Source organism: Sparus aurata, chromosome 5 (assembly GCF_900880675.1).
Source record: "Sparus aurata chromosome 5, fSpaAur1.1, whole genome shotgun sequence".
NCBI lineage: Eukaryota > Metazoa > Chordata > Actinopteri > Spariformes > Sparidae > Sparus > Sparus aurata.
The window spans coordinates 12749001-12768594 of record NC_044191.1 but is presented as its reverse complement, the minus strand read 5'-3'; the positions used below and the strand labels follow the sequence as shown (position 1 = coordinate 12768594).

The following is a 19594-nucleotide window of genomic DNA, read 5'->3' as shown; positions in this document are numbered from 1 at the left end:
TTGCTGCATGTTATTGTCTGTTATTAAGTTTGATTTCAGATGCACTTGAGCTGAAAAAGTAGTTGTTTTTTTTTCCCCGTTTTTTTTAATTTTTTTTTTTTTTTTATTTCTTTGTCCTGCTTTCTTTATGACTTTTCTTGGCCAGTAAAGTAATGCGAGCGTTCAAAACAGTCCTGTGCTGCGCATTCTTTTACAGGCTGGCCTTTGGTGTGGGAATGGCACAGATGACAGTGGAAAGGAACACTGGTGTGGACTTTGGCAGGACACCGCCTGGTTAAGCTGTGTGCTCTGCGGAAGAGGGAGAGCACTGAGCGTGGATTCTTATAGAGCTGTTTCTCGACTTAGATGGTGTTAACAGCATTTTCAACAGCCCGGTCCCCCTGGACTCGAACAGTGAACCTCCTGACGTTAGAGACGTTAAGGCACAAAACAAATACTATATTTAAGACGCTAATATTCTGTCTTAGAGCAGCGAAAAAGGGAGATGGATTGACCAATCGCGTCGCCTATTACCGGCAATTTGTTTCGACACTGTTTCACTGCAAGAGTAACCTCACGCAAAAGCCTGACTGGGTAAAAAAAATTTGAGACCTCATTCCTCTGAATCCAGTGTGAACACAAGATCTGCTAAAAATACGCGATGGCAAATGTGAAGCTCATCAGCAGCGTGGATGGGGAGCAGTGGCTGCAGATTGTGGAGTGAGCAGGTTTTCAGATGGATGTGAGCTTGTGTGAGGCCAAGGCACAGAGCTACCTCTGTGCGTCTCACCGGACTGTGTTGCAGAATGACTCGGCTATGTTGCCGTCGTGACAAAGATAAATTACAGCCGCTGGAAAACATTTCTACGTTTTCCTTTTTTTTTCTCACTCTCTCCACTTCTGCACACCTCTTTTTCTTTTTTCTTTTTTTTTTTTCTGGCACTGGGTGTGATCCAAATGTGTGCCACACTGGAGGGAGAGGATGAAAAGGGGAGGGGTCGCTCTTTGAAAATATATCAGGGGTTAGAAGTTGCCCCCCTCAATGTTCACAGGTCAGGCAGTGTGTTTTAAAGAGGAAAATGCCCTCTGTGAATAGATTTACACACACAGACAGCAAAACGCCTCTTTCTTAAACTAACCCTTGAAAAAGGATTCCCATTTAATTCTGGATTAGAGTTAAATTGAGAGAAGGTATTTCACACACACTCGGTACAAACTAGGCTGCCTGCCACCAAAATAAAAATGTAAAATCACACAGGAAGGCAGCTCTAGTAAGTGTTTCGCGGAGCAGTTAATGAAATCATTTATAACGTGTTAACTCTTATTTTAACCTCCACGTCTGAGCGCTGAGGCATTCGGCCTGATCTGAACCATCCACTGTTTGGACAAAGAAATCCAACCTCTGATTTACTCTAAATGTTTCTCTTTGTCTTATCATTCAAAGTCCTCTGCTCCCTGCACTCCTCCAGCCTCCTCGTCTGCCAGGACTCTCTCTCTGTCCAAATATTCCAGGGAGCAGGCCTCAAGTATGGTGAGGTGTTTAGGGTGTCTCTTTAGGTGGGCTGCAGCTGACGATATGATTGTGTGGTCAGCACTGCTGAGCACAGACCACCCAGCAGGCAGCTGCTGCCATTATGACCCGCAGGCCGGGCAGGAAACAGGAAACAGGAAGAAGAAGGCAGGACATCCTGTTCATCTAGATCAGTGTGTTAGACATGACATCACGAAAGCATCACTGTTTAACGAAGAATACCCGATCAGAGGCCAAATATTCTGAAGTCGCCCTGAGCTCAAATACATTCTCGCTCTACGTTTTCTCCCCCCGTGTGTGTCTTTCTCTGTCTCCCTGTGCATCTGTCTTCTCAGTTTGCCTTTTCGGCGCTCACACTGACACTGTTTTCCAGACTGCTCCATCATCCAAGACATCAAATCCGACCCTCTTCAGTGCGAGGATAAAGGAGAAAGAGAAACACACGCGTTTTCATTTGAATATACACCAGCAACAACCTCACAAAACTCAGACAAAAAAAAAACAAAAACAAAAAAAACAAAACACAAAAGCACAAACATTCCGACGCGCAAACAGACGGAGACATGGCACAAACTTGAACGCACACGCGTACGCGTGCATGCAGATACCTCCCAGACACACACCACATACTGACAGACAAACACACAAAGAAACAGCAAACACAAAGCACAGCACAGCCAGAAGTCTACTTTATGCAGAAATATTCTAAAGTGTGTTTTACAATACAATTAAACATCAAAGGCTGATATATTCCTCTGTGATCTTTAACACCCCAGTGAACAAACCCCACACACCCCCATCCACTTACAGCATACAGAGAAAGTTGCTGAACGTCACCGCTAATTACTAGATAGAGACAGAAGAAGACTTTGCATCATTATGCAAAAACCAGGACATATTCAAATATATGCATTCAGCCCGCCATAAACCATTCAAGGACTGTGTTATTTACTTTAGATTATTATTTTTTAAGTTTTGCGAGTAATTGCAGCTCTTTTACGAAAAAAAAGAAAAAAAAAAAAAAACATACAGAGTGCTCCTAAGGCAAAGAAACATTTGGGTAAACATTTTCCAACACGCGCAACAGTTAGGACAATGAAAGGGAGATCTGTTGGAAATGAGTGAATAAACACATGGTGAGGTCGAGCTCTGCGCTTTTCATTAGTACTATAAAAATGTATGAGAAGGGAGAAAAAAAAAAAGAGACTTTTCCTCCCATGTAGCGAAAGAGGGAACACCTGCCTTGTGCAATAAACAAGAATACAACAAGCCCTTGAGTTTTTTTTTTTCTTTTTTTTTTTAAAGTTAAGTGTTTTCATCTGCATATGAGCAGGCACGAAAAAAAAGTTATTTGAGGCAAAGGGTTTGACATCTCCACCTTATTTAAGTCAGATAAATGTACTAAAAACAGAGGGTATCTTATCACGTTTAAGGTTCTCACTGTTGGATTTATTTCAGAGTACGTCAACCAAAACGCAGAGCAATATTTACAGGATATACAGCGATGTCTCTTGACAGTTTAAATATGATTCTCCACAATTGACTCTTATATTACCTTCTCGTTTCAGCCAAAGGGCATGAAGTCCAATTACAGTACTTCAATATCTCCCTGCAGATCTTGCCAACCTGCAATCTGCAAATGAGTGTTTTACTGATGTTTAACTGAGCAAACTCTGCAAACCCCTTCCAAAATATTTGAAACCATTAGCGAAGAAGAAGAAAAAAAAAAACTTTAAAGCGTAGCAAAAGGGGGGCTATTAAATTATTTGCTTAAACATAAATGCTTCAGATGTTTCCGTTAAGATGAATGTTTTCACAGGTCTGGTTTTCCATTAGGAGGGGGAATCTTGAAATGTGCCTTCTGTACAGTATTAAATGTCTATCCTCTCAGGCGGCACAGTGGTACACTTCACTCCTTTTTTTTTTAAGGCTTGATGGCACACATTTTACAGCACTCCGATAAGTATTCACACGTTAATGAGCCTTGTATGAGGCGTTCGTGATTCAAGATATAAGCAATAGCCTACCATGCGCTGATTTTGTCTGAGCACGTTTAAAACACATTGCAAAAAAAAAACAACAGAAAAAAAAAACCCTGACCATGGCACACAATGTGTCCATTCCCCTCACTTAACTAAAGCTCCACTGAGCCCCTGGTGTACAGCAAAGTGCCCTGACAATCGGCTCAATGCCCCGGCCAATCAGAGGGACACGTGACCTCCTAATCCCTCTCTGTGAGAAGGGTAAGAGTGTGTTGTCACTGTTGGTTTTGTGAATCAGCGCCCCAAAATCCCAAATGATTTGTCAAGAGGGAGAGGTCTGAAGAGAATAAGAGAAACAAAAGCAGCGCAGCCCAGATATTGTGGGTGTCAGTGTGTGCGTGCGTGTGTGTGTGTGTGTGTGTGTCTGACAGAGAGAGAGAGAGAGAGAGAGCGAGAGAGAGAGAGAGGAATAGAGAGGAGGCAGACCATGCTTTTGTCTATGCATTTGTGTGTGTGTGTGTGTGTGTGTGTGCGTGCGTTGAGAGTGTGACTGCATACGTGCGTGCCTGCATCTGTGTGTGTGTGAGTGTGTGTGTGTTTGTACAGAGTCTATGAGATTACAGAGCTTGGCTGACAGAGTCCTCTGTGTGTAATCGTGGGTCCACATGCGAGCGCTCACCTTCCTCTGAGCGGATTAACCTAACGCTAAGTCCCAAGAGAGCAACAGGCCAGACAGGCCACACAGAACAACTTCATTGACGATGGGAAGATGAGGGAAGGCCATGTGTGAAAAATCTTCTTTTTTTTTCACAAACTTGTTCACTTTTTTTATAAATCTTGTCACGAGTGAACAACTCATATAAAAGAGCATAAAGGATTGGGAAAAAAGAAATGCACAGCACACTACATCATCTTAAAAATTAATCAGCTGTCTCAAATGTTGCATCGACTTTATACAGGCTGTATCTTTTTTTTTTAAATTCAAATTAAACTAACTGTGAAATCAATCAGGCAGCAAATGACTGAAGGCATGCAGAACGCTTTTCACAGAGTCGCAAATTAGGCAGTAGAGTTAGAGCAGGCAGCAACACTTTATCACTTAAAAATGTGTACTTATCCACAGTGCTCACTAATAAAGTCTATTTCAAATTTGAAAGTTCTTACGGATCTGAAAATGTCATTAATAATATATCAGTTTTATAACATTGAAGAGACTGTGGCTGCCTCTAAATTCATAGCCCCCTCCCCCCAAAAATTGGTCGTATTTATTTCAGTGTTTTAAAATAACAAATTCACGAGAATATGGCTGCAGAGATTCACCGTTATTCTTACATGAATGAGCGTGAGTTAAATGCACACAGCCCAGCCTGTTCCACAATCGGTCTAAATTTAAAGAAAAAAAAAAAAACGAAGGGTGCTGGAGTGTATTTAAAATTTTACAGCCATCCCCTCGGTTCATCTGCACGTTTGAATCCGCGGGGCCTCGTGTCCGCACTTCCCAAAAACAAATACACCTGATTTTACACGTAAAGCTGCAACCTGTGAAAGTAGCCACAGGTTAATTATGGTGTCGTTATTAATCATCTCACTGCAACAGGTTCAGTTGACCCACATGAGACTGTTCTAAACTCACCTTTACGGATTTATCCTCCTCGCTCCGGTGAGATAACTTCTGAACAGTCCAAATCACAAAGTCACGAAGGATAAATTCAAACTGAGCCTGAACTCGACCAGAGCTTCTCTGAAACACTGATTTTACAGTGCTGTTATCACTGGGGTGTGCATGAATTAATGCTCACAGGACTCTGACACGCTGGGCTCTCCTGCTTTGTGATTTGGAAAAATAGTAGCGTTTACATCCCTCAGTCGTCTTTAATTCATTTAATGGAAGCTGCCTGTGTGGAAGTTGTCCTGACCTAATGTGTGGTTGTGATCACAAGTGCCCCTCAGTCCAGTTAGTTAAACAACTGCTGAAGAACGACATATCTTTAAAGTGAGGCCATCTCTCCTGTGGTGGGCTATTCCTGCGTTCTTTTTCTTCTTATGAGGCAAATGATCAGAATTTTTTTTTAAAAACTTCTCAACTGCATGTATTTTTTTTCCCCAATGTCTCTGGCTGAGGTTTTTTTTATTTATTTTTTTAAGTTTCTTATCATATTACAATGTTAAAATTTCACACATCAGGTAGACTGGAGACCACATTATTTAAAACTAACCGGCGTTAACTGTTTGTTTTTGTTTTGTTTTGTTTTGTTTTTTCCCTGAAGTGTGCATGTGAGAACACACTGTATTGTGCTGTTATTAAGGAGGGCAGCCAGCTCAGTGGCTGTGGCTCTGGGGCTGTGCGCCTGCATGTGGACACGCGAAAAAGCTCCACAAGGTCGACACCAAACTGTACCGCTGCCTCGGAAAAAAAAACCCAAACAAAACACGAGACCAGACCTCGACCCCTCCTGATGGACCATAAACGGCCATTTGATGTCGGCCTGTAATTACGTGACATAGTTGTCACCGGCACGAGTCGATCAGGGGGGTCACAACAAATCGATAGGCGCAGTTGACTGTACTTTAGTTGAGGAGGCGAGCGCGCGTCAAAATAGATCTCCCCCTTTAAGTTTCCGTCTGGATGTTTCAAAATAAATAAATAAATAAATGAAGCTCAGATGAGGATGATGGTGGTGTGCCTTTGTGGATGTTTTGTTGTGGGGGGGAAAAAAAGGTGGTGCGAGCGCGGTACTTACTTTATTTCGCGTGGAAATCTTGTCCGGGGGGTTGAAGTGAAAAGGCAACAACAAGCGGTCCGCCGGTTGTTCGGTCCGGCCGGGCTGACAGGAGGGGGGGGTTTGGAGCCGCTGCTTGACGGTGACGGACTTTTTTCGCCAAGACGCACTTAAAATCCAGGAGCGCAACTTAGCAGAGAGACGTCGCCGGGAGGAAAAAAAAAAGTAACACGCAGTACGTGGAAGGAGTCTCTATAATGTCAGAGAAACTACTCTCTCTCTCTCTCTCTCTCTCTCGCTCTCTCTCTCTCTCTCTCTCTCTCTCTCTCGCTCGCTCGCTCTCTCTCTCCCTCTGATCGGACAGTGTCTGCTCAGGAGGCGGCGAGGACGCGTCGCCTGGTCTCTTTCTGCTAGGTGCCGGTGAGGGGAGAGGGAGGGACCCGGTGGAGCGCCGATGATGGTGGTGGTGGTGGAGGTGGAGGTGGTGCTGGTGCGCTGCTGGACGTCTTGGAGCTTGATTGGTGATGTTGGAGAGGTTCTGATTCTGATCCCTTTTCCCCCTCGCAATCCTGACCGAGTCTTTCCCCAAACCCTCTCCTCTCTCCCAGCGCGAGGAGAAATAATCGATTTTTTTTCCCTTCTCCTTCTTCTTCTTCTTCTTTTTTTTTTTTGACTCCTGAAAAAAAAGGGGGGCGGGCTCACATTTCCCAACTCTACTTTAATGAAAGACGCACGGCTCTTTTAATGCTTTATTATCGCGCCGGCCCCGATAGAGTGGACGCGCAATTAAGTGCTCAGGGAGGACCACTAGAGGAGCATGATGGGGGAATGTGTGCTTAAACTAATGAAGCAACGGAGGGCACGTTAAGCAGCCGCAGCCCACCTTTAGGCAGCTAAATCCGAGCCCGTCAGAAGTTGATGGGTTTTCTTTTTTTTTGTTTTTTTTTTTGCTGGGGCAGAGTCAATATTCACCTCTTGTTTCATGCATGTCAGATCAAATGGGAGGTAAACTAAAACTTAAAGTCAGTCTCAGAAAAAAAAAAAAAAAAAACCCACATCAACAGGATGAACAGCAAATCTCCTGAAACACACTTGTTTTTAGAAACACTAAATACTGTGGAGGAAAAGAGGGGGAAAAAGGCATCTCTCTGTCTCTCCGCTCAAGAAAATGTGCCAAAACAATCTTCTCCTATAAGAAAAAATGTGATTTTAAGGCTCCTTATTCCATTATGATATTCTTCCGACAATAAAAAAATAAGATCGACTTGTACATCTTGTTCGGTAAGCCCCCCGAACAACACCATAATTCGATTCTCAGGGCATTTTCTTCCCTGTCTGAGTGCCGTGAATGCTGCCTCCTTTTTCTGAGTCACTACAAAACTTTCCACCTCCTTGCACGCCGCCGCCAATCATTCTCCAGGACCCAGCTATCTCCTCCAGATAAGCCCTGACACAGACAGTAAGCATGGGGGAATTACCAAGCCGTTATCCATCCGACCAAATGATTTCAAAACATCCACTCTATTAGTGTGAAGATAACAATTAGAACAGCAAGTTTGCCACTTCAGATAAGATGCAGACAGGCAGCGCAGTCTCTTTCTGTGCAGAGATGCTTGCCAGATAGGCCTTGTAATACTGTGGTTCTATTATGCTCACATTATATGGCTGCTGTATCAGTTTAAAGACGTTTAATGGCTGTCTTGAATGAAGGCTGTTGTGCTCCGATCCACCGTCAGGTCTCACCCGTGAGTTTCCATTAATCAGTCCCCGGGTTTGAAAGTGTTTGAAGTTTGTTGGCAGTATTTTCACGGAGAGTTCATTTGCGAGACCATTTCCACACTAAAGAAATTAAAGCCCCTTAAATGTTCCTTGTCAGGGAGTCTGCTTTTTACCGAAAGTGTTAGTCCAATCCCACTTGATAAACTTTTAGATCGAAAAAAAAAATAAAAAAATCAGACCAGCAGGGGAGCGTTCCCCTCACCACTGACTGTGTGAAGTGAAAACAGACACCCGGCAGCACCCTAATCCGTACCTTCCTTGGAAGCACACCTGTAAAGCATAGGCCGTGTATGCAGTCAGTCAGTCAGTCAGGGTAGGAAACGGCGGGACATGAAATCTGTTAATAAATAAATCAAGCTGGCTAATCTGCTTGACGGGGCGGACATTACAGCCTGTAACCGAAGCCGCTGGTGTCTGATGACTCGGGATACCACCTTCACATCACCTGACCCTTTAATCTTTAATAGCATTTCCTCTGGCCCTCAGACCTCCATAACAATCAATAAGGCGTAGTCTGTTAGACACAGTGGGTTCATAAATGCAACATGGCAGATATCAATGGCATCACGTATCCGCGGGTATGAAAGATGCAGATCTGACACCCCTCAACAGAAAACACTTCCCTCCTCCCAGTACAGTACATGTGGACACCTATGGGCGTGATGGTACATACCACGTTCAGCGTTCCTTCGCCTGCCGTCTCGCGTGCCCCTCGGTCTCGAAGCTTTTTTTTCTACGTTGCCTGTCGGCGATTCATCAGAGAGGTCCTCTCAGCGTTCACAAATCTCGAGGTTGTCTTTGGTTGGCACCTGGGAGGAGAGGTAGCGTTGGGAGAGCGTGAGGGGGGGAGAGGAGAGCGCAAACCTGCCAGTGAAATGGTAATTGTTAGCATGCACCTTGCACATAGTGAGTGAGCTGGATCTATGCATAGATACGCGCGTGTGTGTGTGTGTGCGCGTGTGTGCGCGTGCTTGCGTGTTTGTGTGTTTAATGGCCATATGAAATAGAGAGGAATAGTAACTGGGGGGTAGGTGGATTGAATATATTTGAATGGCGAAAAATCATTAAACGAGGCAAACACCGACTCATGCATATTCATAAAAGACTGTCTGAGTTGTCTACAGGGATAAACTTATAGTGAAGGCATACTAACAGCCTCATTCTATGCTCACGCGTTTAATGCAAAGTAGGGGGAAAGACCCACTGTATGTTTTGCTCTTGAGATTGCCAAGTGGGAGTCTACAGCTAAGGCAGAACGCGGGCGAAACATCTCGAGGCATTGTAGTCAGATTATTGTTACACTGTATTATGTCGTTCAGGGTTTGTCACATTACGCCTGTTACGGCTGGTAAATGTAGTTGGATGCGCAAGAAGTGTCAGCAAACACGGCGACAATGTAAACGCTGTAGATCGTGGCACGCGTTTCCTCTCAAGCCAAAGTGTCCCCCCCCCCACGTAATTAAAATGTACTAGATTATTAGTTTTTATTGCTTTTTGAAACTTTCATCGGCCATCGTCGCGCTTACTGTTTAGAGTGCGCGATCCTGAACTTGCGTCGGGAGGTGAGTGTGTGAGCGTGTGTCAAATGTGGGTTGACAGTCTGATCACAGCCCGGTGGAGGAAAATCAACAGTTTGCCAAAACAATTATGCAATTTCAAATATGTCACAGTGTGTATACACACACACACTTTAGGCTTCTGGGTAAATGCAATTTTCGTGAGGTTTGGCATCGGCCGCGCATAAAAAGAGAGGAGGGGAAACTGCGACTGCACGTTAAGTCAAACACATAAGTGCGGTTTGCTGATATTGATCTTGCTTGGATTGTTTCTTAAGCCTCTCCTGGCAGTCACTTCATAGCATGTGTCACACACACAGAGCAGCTCGCCTGAAAATGTGTGTTTCTTTTTTTGTTACGGAGAGAGAAAGAAAGGAATGCCTCGCTCGAGCAAAAGATAAACACAAACACATTTCCAGGGCAAACAGGAACAGCCCGGGCTCAGTGCAATCTGTTGTCGATCACGCTCACGTGAAAACACAATCTGCCTGTCACAGTCGATGATGTTGTCAAGCACTCTGCCTCGCTGCTCCTGAGAATTAACCAGCTATTGCGGACGCACTACGAGACGCACATTTGTTGCATGTTAGACATGTCTGAGGCTGCTTCCAGCTTTCTTTAGTATTTACTGCTTTCAGTCATTCTTCTCCTGCGCTCGCTCCCTAATGAATTTGAGTCACATTTGCCGCTCTGACATTAGATTGATGCTACAGGATGTGACGACCAAACTCTTCACAGGGGGTACAGAGAGACCTGCAGGCCAATTTAACTCAAAAAGCTCAGCTGGGAATCTATAGATCTGACTCCTGCACATGTGTGTAGGTGTTTGTGTGTGCGGCTGTGCGTGTCTTAAGGGTAAACCAATATCGGTGCTTGAGGTGCAATCACAATGCTAAGCTTTTACGACTGGAGTCTTAATACATCATGCTGATATTCAACTGGAGTATCATGAATAAATATATTTAGTTTTCCCTCTGAAGTGTTATCGTTAAAAAGACGGAAAAAGCCTCCGAAAGAAGCATTTCAACTGTCACGTATCATTGGAGAACATTACGTCAGCCTGAAATAAAATAAGTAAAATAAAGAAATAATTTACAAATTTAACAAATAATGCATTTATAAATGTTATATATGACGCCAACTAGTCCAGATCCATAATTCATAGGCCGGCATCGACCCGATAAGGGTGTTTTTATGACAAATAATTTACACTTAAAAAAAATAAAAAATCTAACACATTTAAGGCACACTCTCTTACATCCAGTCTTTGTTCGTGTTAACAGACGACGTCCATATCGTACGGGACTTGATCAGCCCGAACATCTGGGTTCTGTTCTCAGGTAAAAAAACAAACCTGCTTCAGAAGTCATCTCACGCTTTTGTAGGGAGAGATGAGAGACACTCCCCGCCGATCTGCGCTCGGTCTTTGTGTAAGTCAATCCAAACGTTATACTGCATGTGATTTGGAGCTCCTTATTAATAAGGTTTATAATGAAACTCAGAGGGCAATATCGTCGGTAATTACAGTCGCAGGAATTGTACCAGTGTACGCTGTAATTAGGGGTGGAAAGGTGAGGAAATCTCTTTTAATTAACTGGAATCATATGTCCTCATATTACAAAACATACAAAACAAAGAAATTCAAGATTCCAGGGAAGTATTTGTTTGTACGCTCAAATGAGCTTTTGTGATATAAAGGTTGAATTGCCCCTTAATAAATTTAGTTTGCAGGCAATATTACCTTGATTCTACCTCGGAATGAAAGCAGTAAAGCTGGATGTTCAAACTATTCTCTGTGTCAGAACCATATAGTAACACCTCGTCGTAACTGCCTTTGCAGAGGTTTTAAGAAAATATAATCTATTTTGATGTACATGCATGTATTACATGTAAATATATTACCGTAAGAAGTTTTGCGCTTGAATTATGGCTTATTAAATATTTAATACAGTAACGCATTACTTTTCATCTGCACCATTTTAAAATAACAAAAATAAAGCCGCTCTACAATGAACAGATTTTGAACTTGGTCATTAAATGATCCCACATATCTTGTAAACCACCCCTGTAACTTACAGCTTCGGTCGGCTGTAATTCCTGTCTAAGTAAGAAAAAAAAAAAAAAGCAAAGCAAAAAATAAAATAAAAGTTCTGTCTACTTATCATTAGCTGCTGTGTTCCATTACGGTATGACTCATTTTTCAGTGAAACCACACAGAGCCTTATTTTCAATAATACAGTTTTTCTGTGTGGTTTAGCCATTAACTGTCTGGCCAGCATGAAATTCACTGTACCATTTCATACATTTCCTTGTTCTTTCAGTTCACTCTCAGAGCAGCACCCTGTCGGATCAAACCGTACCAAACGGACTCGATTGCATTAATAACAAAGTCAGGAGGCCCCCTGAATCCGTAATGACCACATAACGACCCCTCGCTGAGCAGTGTCAAGCGAGAGACAGCGCTGGTGATTTGCATGTGTCGTGTTTAACCAACAGTTTTCTGTCTGTACACCTTTTATGCATTATGGATGAGGCACAAGCTGAACAACAAGCTCTCCCTTTGTTCTGCCTGATGCTCCAGTTACATCATAGGAAAAGCCCCATGGTCCTGTGACTGCGCTCACTGGCTGAGACACACGGAGCCGCAGGGGAGCTGTTGATCAGACCTGTTGCCTCTTCACTTTGTCATACTATCAAGTATACGTGTACACGTAGATGCAGATACACACTGACACACATACCCTCTAATTATCAATGAGGCTGTGTCACCTATTCAACATGTTTTTTTTTAATATTCCATATGGATCAAAGATCCCCCTCTTTAATTTAATGATATTAAATACATAACTTTAGGCTGTTTAGAATCCAAAGAGCAGCTGTCGACAACATAGATTATTCAATTATTCAGGCTTGATATCTGCGGATTAATTCACTGGAATAAAACACCTAGATTACTGACTGACTTTGCAGCACAAATGCTATGTGTTTACTGACAGGTGACATCAGCATGCCACCTGCTACATATGGGAAGTACAATTTGCCTGTAGAGGTGCATTCAGACTCTGCTGTGTAATTAAATGTGCGGCCTGCAGGGGAGCTCTGCATCCTTCTCAGCACTCCCATGGGTTAACTGGAGGTCTCCCCAAAGAAAGTTTCAGTATTTTATTAACCCTACATTTTGATTTGGTGAATACAGACATTTTCATTTAAAGGAAATCATCTAAACATTAAATTAAATTCCATTTAAAAACAAAACAAAACAGAAATGTTATATCATTGACTATAATACACAGATTATTTTAACCATTTTATTTTAATGTATTCTCACCCCTGACACTGGCACTTATCGCTCCCCGTGTGTTCTGCTGTATAAAGTGTGCTTGTCAGACTTTCTGTCCGTACATCAGGGACTCAAAGTTCTCTTTGTCTCCACTAGATTGCTTCATGTGAGGGAAGGAAAAAAAAAAAAGGAAACTCACTTTTCAGCTAATGATTTTTCCTCCTTTTGAACGGTTGGAAAGTAATTCCCTATGAACTGCTCCAACACAGGCACAGTTATTTCATTGTTCTCGCTGCCCTTTCTCTAATTGTGCCCATAAAGGCAAGATGCCAAGGTTACTTTTTTTTTTGTTCTTGTCTCTGTTCAATGAGTACCCACCGGTGTTTCCTGAAGTGGTGCAAAAAGCCGTGTCTGAAACATTCAGTGTTAAATGACCAGACATTGGAATATTTCCCAAGTCTGAGCGAGTTCCATGATCAACTTGCGAAAGTTTAAATGATGTGAAATGAACTTAAATGAGACACATTTTTAAGTTTAAGTCTGGTTCACATTTCATCCCAGTCGACAACATTTCAGCGATTTAAATGTTTTCAGAAACATTTAAATGTGTGCGTGTTATTTGTATCATATCAACGTTTGTAGAAGGGATGGTTGTGGCGTGACAGCTGGGCAAAGGCTACAAAGCGAGAGACCACTGTTTGAGAAATCCTTTCAACAGTTGTTAGTGCTTGCTCACTGGATACTTGTATGCAGAATATATGCTCATGTAGTACGTGACTTCGACATAAGATTTGTTTCCCATTTTCTGTAACCGTCAACACTGTTTTCTTCTAACCATGACCAGATAGTTTCCTGAAGTTACGCAATATCTCTTTTCAAATTCAAACCACTTATCTTAACCAAGTAGGTTTTGTGGAAAAAGGCGTTAGTTCAGTTCAGAAAACGGTCATGAGAAATATATTTTATAACATGCATTTAGAAAGACACTGTCAAGCAAGGCTGTCCTTCTGTGGAACTACATCAGAAAACGCTAATGCGGCTTGTTTTGTGAGGCAATGTAATTGGCTGTTTAGCTTGGCGGATTTATAGCATGTCCTCCCTTTACTTATGAGTCATTTTCTATAGCTGAAGTAAAAAGTGCGAGATACGTAGCTTTTTTAAAAATAGATATCATTCTGCAGCTGTTGAAAGGAATCATCAGGATCATTCTGTAGCTCTTCAGGAGGCTCCAGTCTCCTTGGAGGTATGAGAAAAGGGGATTTCAGACAATAACACTCTTAAGCTGTGCACAATTGTGAATGTTTATGCAAAATATTCTCTCTGTCCAGTAGAGTGATGTCAGTGATTTCGGATTCAGGGTTTAATTAACACGAACATCTGTGGGGTTCCATCATTTTACCACTCGTCTCCTTGGATCACTATTTCACTGACAACGTGTTCGGATGAATGTGTAAAACATTCAGCTGTAGCACAGAAGCCTACAGTTATCACTGTTTCCAATTCCCATAGTAACCATTACACAAGTCCCTCCTGCAGCTGTTGACCTCAGCCAACTCCCTTGACAATTAAAGATCACTCAGCATGGCTATGCAACTTCTCCCACACTCTCAACAAGCAGCTGATAGCATCTCACTGTGAAGAAAAGCAAGTGGAGCGGAATATAATGTGTGTCTAAATGAGGGATCCCCAACTCTGATGTGTGATAGCGAGGCCTTAGCGACCATCGGCACAGGCCCGTGTTACACGGCGGAGCTCGGCAGACGAGCGGCAGCGTCTAAAGCTCTCTGTGCCTCCAGGATCACCCCGACTCATTCTTATTCAGACATGATCAGAGGGGAGGCAGGCAACTGAGATTAGCTGCAGATCAAAGGAGCTGCCTCGCGCCAGCGCTCGTGTTTTGTAGATTTAGGCGGCCCTGGCGCACAGGCGTTGTATAGTGACGGCGGAGCGTCATACTGTTTTCTGGCCTCGACATTGCTCGGGGGGTAGATGGAAAGAGAGTTTTCATGCAGGAGGCCGGACTGCTGCTGGAAATCTTCCAGAATGAAATAATAAAGACAATAGAGGAGAATCAAAAGAAAAAGTAAGAGCAGAATTACAGCAGTTACTGTAAGCCATTACGGTGGAACAAAGATACTCTGCAAGCCGTCGCAACCGAAACTGCTGCCATATGTGTAATAGGTCTCAGTTCAGTGATAATTTGTTTTAGAAATGAAATTCACTTTCTACAGTAACATTTATAAGGTAATTTAAGAGCATCTGGATCAGCTGAGCCCACCAAATATCCATGGAAACTAACTTCAGCACAAGCAAATTACTTCTATGCTGTACCTTTTTTTATCAATTTACACAAAAACAGCAGTGAACACCTCAGACAGCATATGCGCACCACATTCCACTAAAAACTAAATAAACTGTAACCACAAATCTCTTTGCCTTTGATACTTTCCAGCAAGTTTCAGCTTTTGTATTCTCGAAGACAACGATGAACGATCCACGAAATGTGTGACTGTCCTAACTTTAACTAAGAACTGCATCTCATCTACTTTCACATTTCACTCATCACTGGTACAGAGAAACAAACTCACCCCCCACCCGACTTTTCATACTGCATGAAGAGCAGCGACAGTGAAACTAATGGCGGAGCGTGAAGGTGAAATGACAGGATGAGGAGAGTTTCAAAGGCAGACAGGCAACTGCGTAAGAGCGCTCGCCGCCCCACAGTGAAAGAAAACAACGCGCTTCCTCAACTCCGCTGACCATCAAAGCTGTGGAATTCAGGGGCAGAAAAGCTAATAAGTGAGGAGCGAGCGGTTCCTGTAAACTGGGTCAAAGTTTCTCAGGTACTGCCTCTTTAGGTTAATACCAGAAGGAGAGTAACTCTACCCAGGTACAAAACAAATAACATGAGCACATATGTTCTTGTCTGCTTATATCTACGGTCTATATTTTTAATGCATGTCTGTCTACCTGCTACTGTGACAAGTGAATTTCCCCGATGTGGGACGAATAAAAGTCTAAAGTCTAAAGTCTGTTTTTAATAAAACAGTTAATTCACCCTATTTTTTTGTTTGCTACAGTTTAGTTGAAGGTGAAAAATGTATCATTATTATTGTTAATTGTATTTGTGGTTGCAGATTGTACAATGAAGATATGAGATGCAAAATAAAACCAGGATTTAAAATGTACTCGGTATCAAGGATATCAAATTCAGGAATAATATTACTTCTCCTCCGGTTTCATCCAAGAGCTACAGTTGAATCAAATGTTGAAGGAAAATATCCAGCAGTCACTCACCACTCATTACAATCAAACAAAGCCTTTGCTTTAGTATGAAATTCCATTAGGTTGTTTTAGGACAAGTGCCCTATACTAGAAGAGCTATTCTTTGTTTTCTGCGAACCCATTTGGTTAGAAATAAACCCCCTTTCTGTTCATTCAATACGACAAAAGTTTCTCTGTCGTTTCAGAAGTTTGCCCGGTTTGTCTTGCTTAAACATCAAACCGCGTGACACGTATTGCTACAGAAGTGTGTTTTCGCCACTTAGGTAGCTACCTCGAGGGAATGAGTCACTTCTAAAGCAAACAGCATGCTAAGGCCATGCTCTTTTCTCTCACTGATAATTCCAGATTGTGCGGGGAGATGTTCTTAGCAATTACCCTTAAAGTAACCTAAACTGACTGTGAAGAATTAGAAACAGAGAAACCACACAATATAAAGTTCCATTTTGGTGATTTAGGACATTTGTCTTGCCTCCGAGAAGTACAAATGCAGACTTTTAATACTTAAACACGCACATTTCCACTCTATTAGCTTAGTGCTTCGCAGAGGTGATTGGCAACAGCTGGTACCTGACTCTCGTTCAGCGGCGCTGGAGCTTCTCTGGTGTCTTTCTACTTTGTCATGGGCAGGAAAAACTCAAAGCAAACACCGATTAAATGTACCGTTTGGCCTCGTTCATACTGGTATAGTTGTTTCTGTATCGAGCTTGCGTGACAAAGACATCATTCATAAATCCAGCAGGGCTATAATGAAACAATTAGGCGAGAGCACTTCAAAATAAATTTCAGAACAGTTCAAATTGAGCAGCTCAAATATCAAAATTACGGCCTAATCTGTTAAACATGTCACGACCCACTGTGCAGGGTACGGTTTGAAATCCTGACACAAAGAGGTTTTTCCACTGATAGAATGAAATCCAGAGGAGAGAGAGGGGAAAAAGGAAGGGAATAGGTGCGCTGTAAAAACTCACCCGTGCCGTTTCTCTGCTTCCCCAGGAAGTTACGCCCTGCAGCACCAGCTAAGGCCCGGCTCAATCAAACGGTTCAAAAACTTTTTTTTTTATATAAAAAAGAAAAGGAGAACAAAAGAGACAGTTGAATAAAGGAAAATAAAAAATACTGACAAATTGCCTAAAATAAATGTCCTGCATGTGATAAAGCCAGACCAGCTGGCTTTGAATAGAAACCCCCGATTTGGGTTGTGTGTTTGCCCCCGATCTCTGACTGAACTGAAACCCGGTCCTGTTCTTTCCAATCAGCCCCCCACCCCTGCCCCTCTGTCCCAGCTGAATCCACCTGTTCCCATCACTCCTGGGTAAATTTAGCCTTTGAGGGATCAGTAAGTCCCCCATCCCATCCCTTCAAGCACACACACACACACACACACACACACACACACACACACACACACACACACTCCAGACCTTTGTCAGCACTGGCATATTATTGCCCCCCCAAGAATGCTGCCATCCTCGCAGTGGCAAAAAAAGACTCCCCTCTCCCCCTTTTACCCCCTTCACACATCTACAACTCCAAACTGTACAGAGGACATTCTTCTCATCAGTCGTCCTCTTTGGAAACAGAGCTGCTGGAGGCAATGAAATGTTATAGGTTACAGATGACTAATTACTCTGTTATGAAACTGTTTTAGTGACTTTATCAAAGTAATGTATTTTTTATTTAATGTCACTTTATTTTTTTTTAACACATTTCTTTAAGTGGATAAAAGTTGAGATATTCACTTAAACCAGGCAATTTAGACGTCACAACACCGCTAACTGTCAGACTTTAATTACAGTCTGTTGAAATTAACTTAGATTCAGATTGATACATTTTGATTTTTCAAGCACCAAAACAAATCACAAGCATCTATATCACGTCACTCTTTGTCTGGACATAAATGCCAAAAGAAAGCTTTCCTGAATGTCATATTCAACTTGCAAGCTTTTTATCGAAAAATAACAGGCTAAATTCAGATGTGTCAAAATGTTCAAGATTTTGTGGTATGATTATGTATGTGTTATACCATTGCATGTTGCATTTTATATGTCACGTCCCAGTCCTGGTCAGAGCCGCTGTCAATCACCTCCGTACGGTATCCCCTGTTTTTAACTTACCTCTGAAGGTGTGGACCGTCCCAGTTCTGTGTCCAGCCCTGTTCAATCTCACTTTAGGCTTGCAAAATCCCAATGAGCTGACCCCTGTCCCTGTGATGACTCCCCCTGTGATACTAAGACCCAGTCCAGACTAACTGTAGGGCCGCTGGCTCTATGACTAACTGAGCAATGAGCCAATTAGCTAAGAGCTAATTAGCAGTAGCTAGCTACAGTCAAGGATGGCTAAGAAAGAGCAGCAGTTGTCGGTTGCTCTGTTGATATGCTGCCCCTATCTTGTTGGAGCTACCTTCAAATCTTTGCCATAGTCATACTGACCACGACAAATTGTACCTTTTAAAACACCTGACAGAACAAATACCATACTATGTCAAATAAGAAAGATCTGTATGACTTGTGCTATGGAAGATTAAACCCACAATATGTCATTTCTGCAACTAGGATTTGTTTGTTTAAACAAAACAAAGAGTTTAGCCGTCAACTGACAGGCAGAGTGATCTGAGAGATTACTTTTTGACTTTTGGGATTAATAAATGGATTAATCTTCACTCCTGTTTATCAACTTGACTGCAGCAGCGATCTGTGGAGCTGACCTCCATTCTAGTGTGTTTATTTAAATGTAATGATGAAGGCCGACTGGAGCTGGAGTGGTAACTTTAATTCATGAACAGTAATCTGGCTGTTTGGGCTGAATTAATACTCCCGTGATGGTGAATGCCACTAAATGGCTGTTGCTGCTGAAGAAAATCTATGATAGGAACACAAATGTTTACAGATGCAGTAATGTTTTAGTTTCCTTCGCGTTGCGTTTAGTCGCGTTCATGGACTTCCCTCCACACACTATCCTGGAAGTAAAAGCGACAGGCAACAATAATAAACAACACTATTACCTTGAGTCACCTTTTGGATTCAGAAGGGTTTGAACTTTGCTCAAACATGTAAAATAATGTGCATAACAAAGGTCTCGTTTATATCAGACTTTTTAATGCACAGTTCTCACATACGTTTTTAAGCGTTCATTTCAACCATTTATTTAATTTGATGATCTTGAGTGTCAAAGCTACTGTAATAAATATTGTTACCTCTTTCATAACGAGCATTAGTGTAATCTACGTGATTCATACATAAATTATCTAATGGAAGCGATTAACCGGCTGTGATAGAATCTTGTCAAAAGTCAAAATACCAGGTGCAGTGGTATACACCTATAATTTGGCAATTATAAACTCATTTAGCTAAGTATATCTATGACTAAGAATGCTCAGGAAATGTAATTTTTCCATTAATACCTGATAAAAATCATACATCTCCATCCAGCAGTGAAGTTTTAAGTTCCCTGAGCTGCTGGCTTCCTGACTGTAAGCTATTTCG

The 19594-nt window shown here is 42.3% G+C and overlaps 1 protein-coding gene across 19 annotated transcripts in view; it reads right to left on the bottom strand.

The window, feature by feature from the left end:
• The window catches only part of mef2cb (myocyte enhancer factor 2cb), a 70983-nt gene extending 53632 nt beyond the window's left edge, over positions 1-17351 (bottom strand). For 3 of the 19 annotated variants that reach the window (XM_030417454.1, XM_030417460.1, XM_030417456.1), the window contains exon 1: positions 6234-6841. The gene's annotated coding sequence lies outside the window, so the exon portion shown is untranslated. Of the gene's footprint in view, positions 1-5125; positions 5229-6233; positions 6857-8664; positions 8801-17080 lie in introns of those variants that run through there. The other 16 variants (XM_030417448.1, XM_030417453.1, XM_030417452.1 and 13 more) reach the window with 11 other exon arrangements.
• Positions 17352-19594: the final 2243 nt, after the last annotated feature.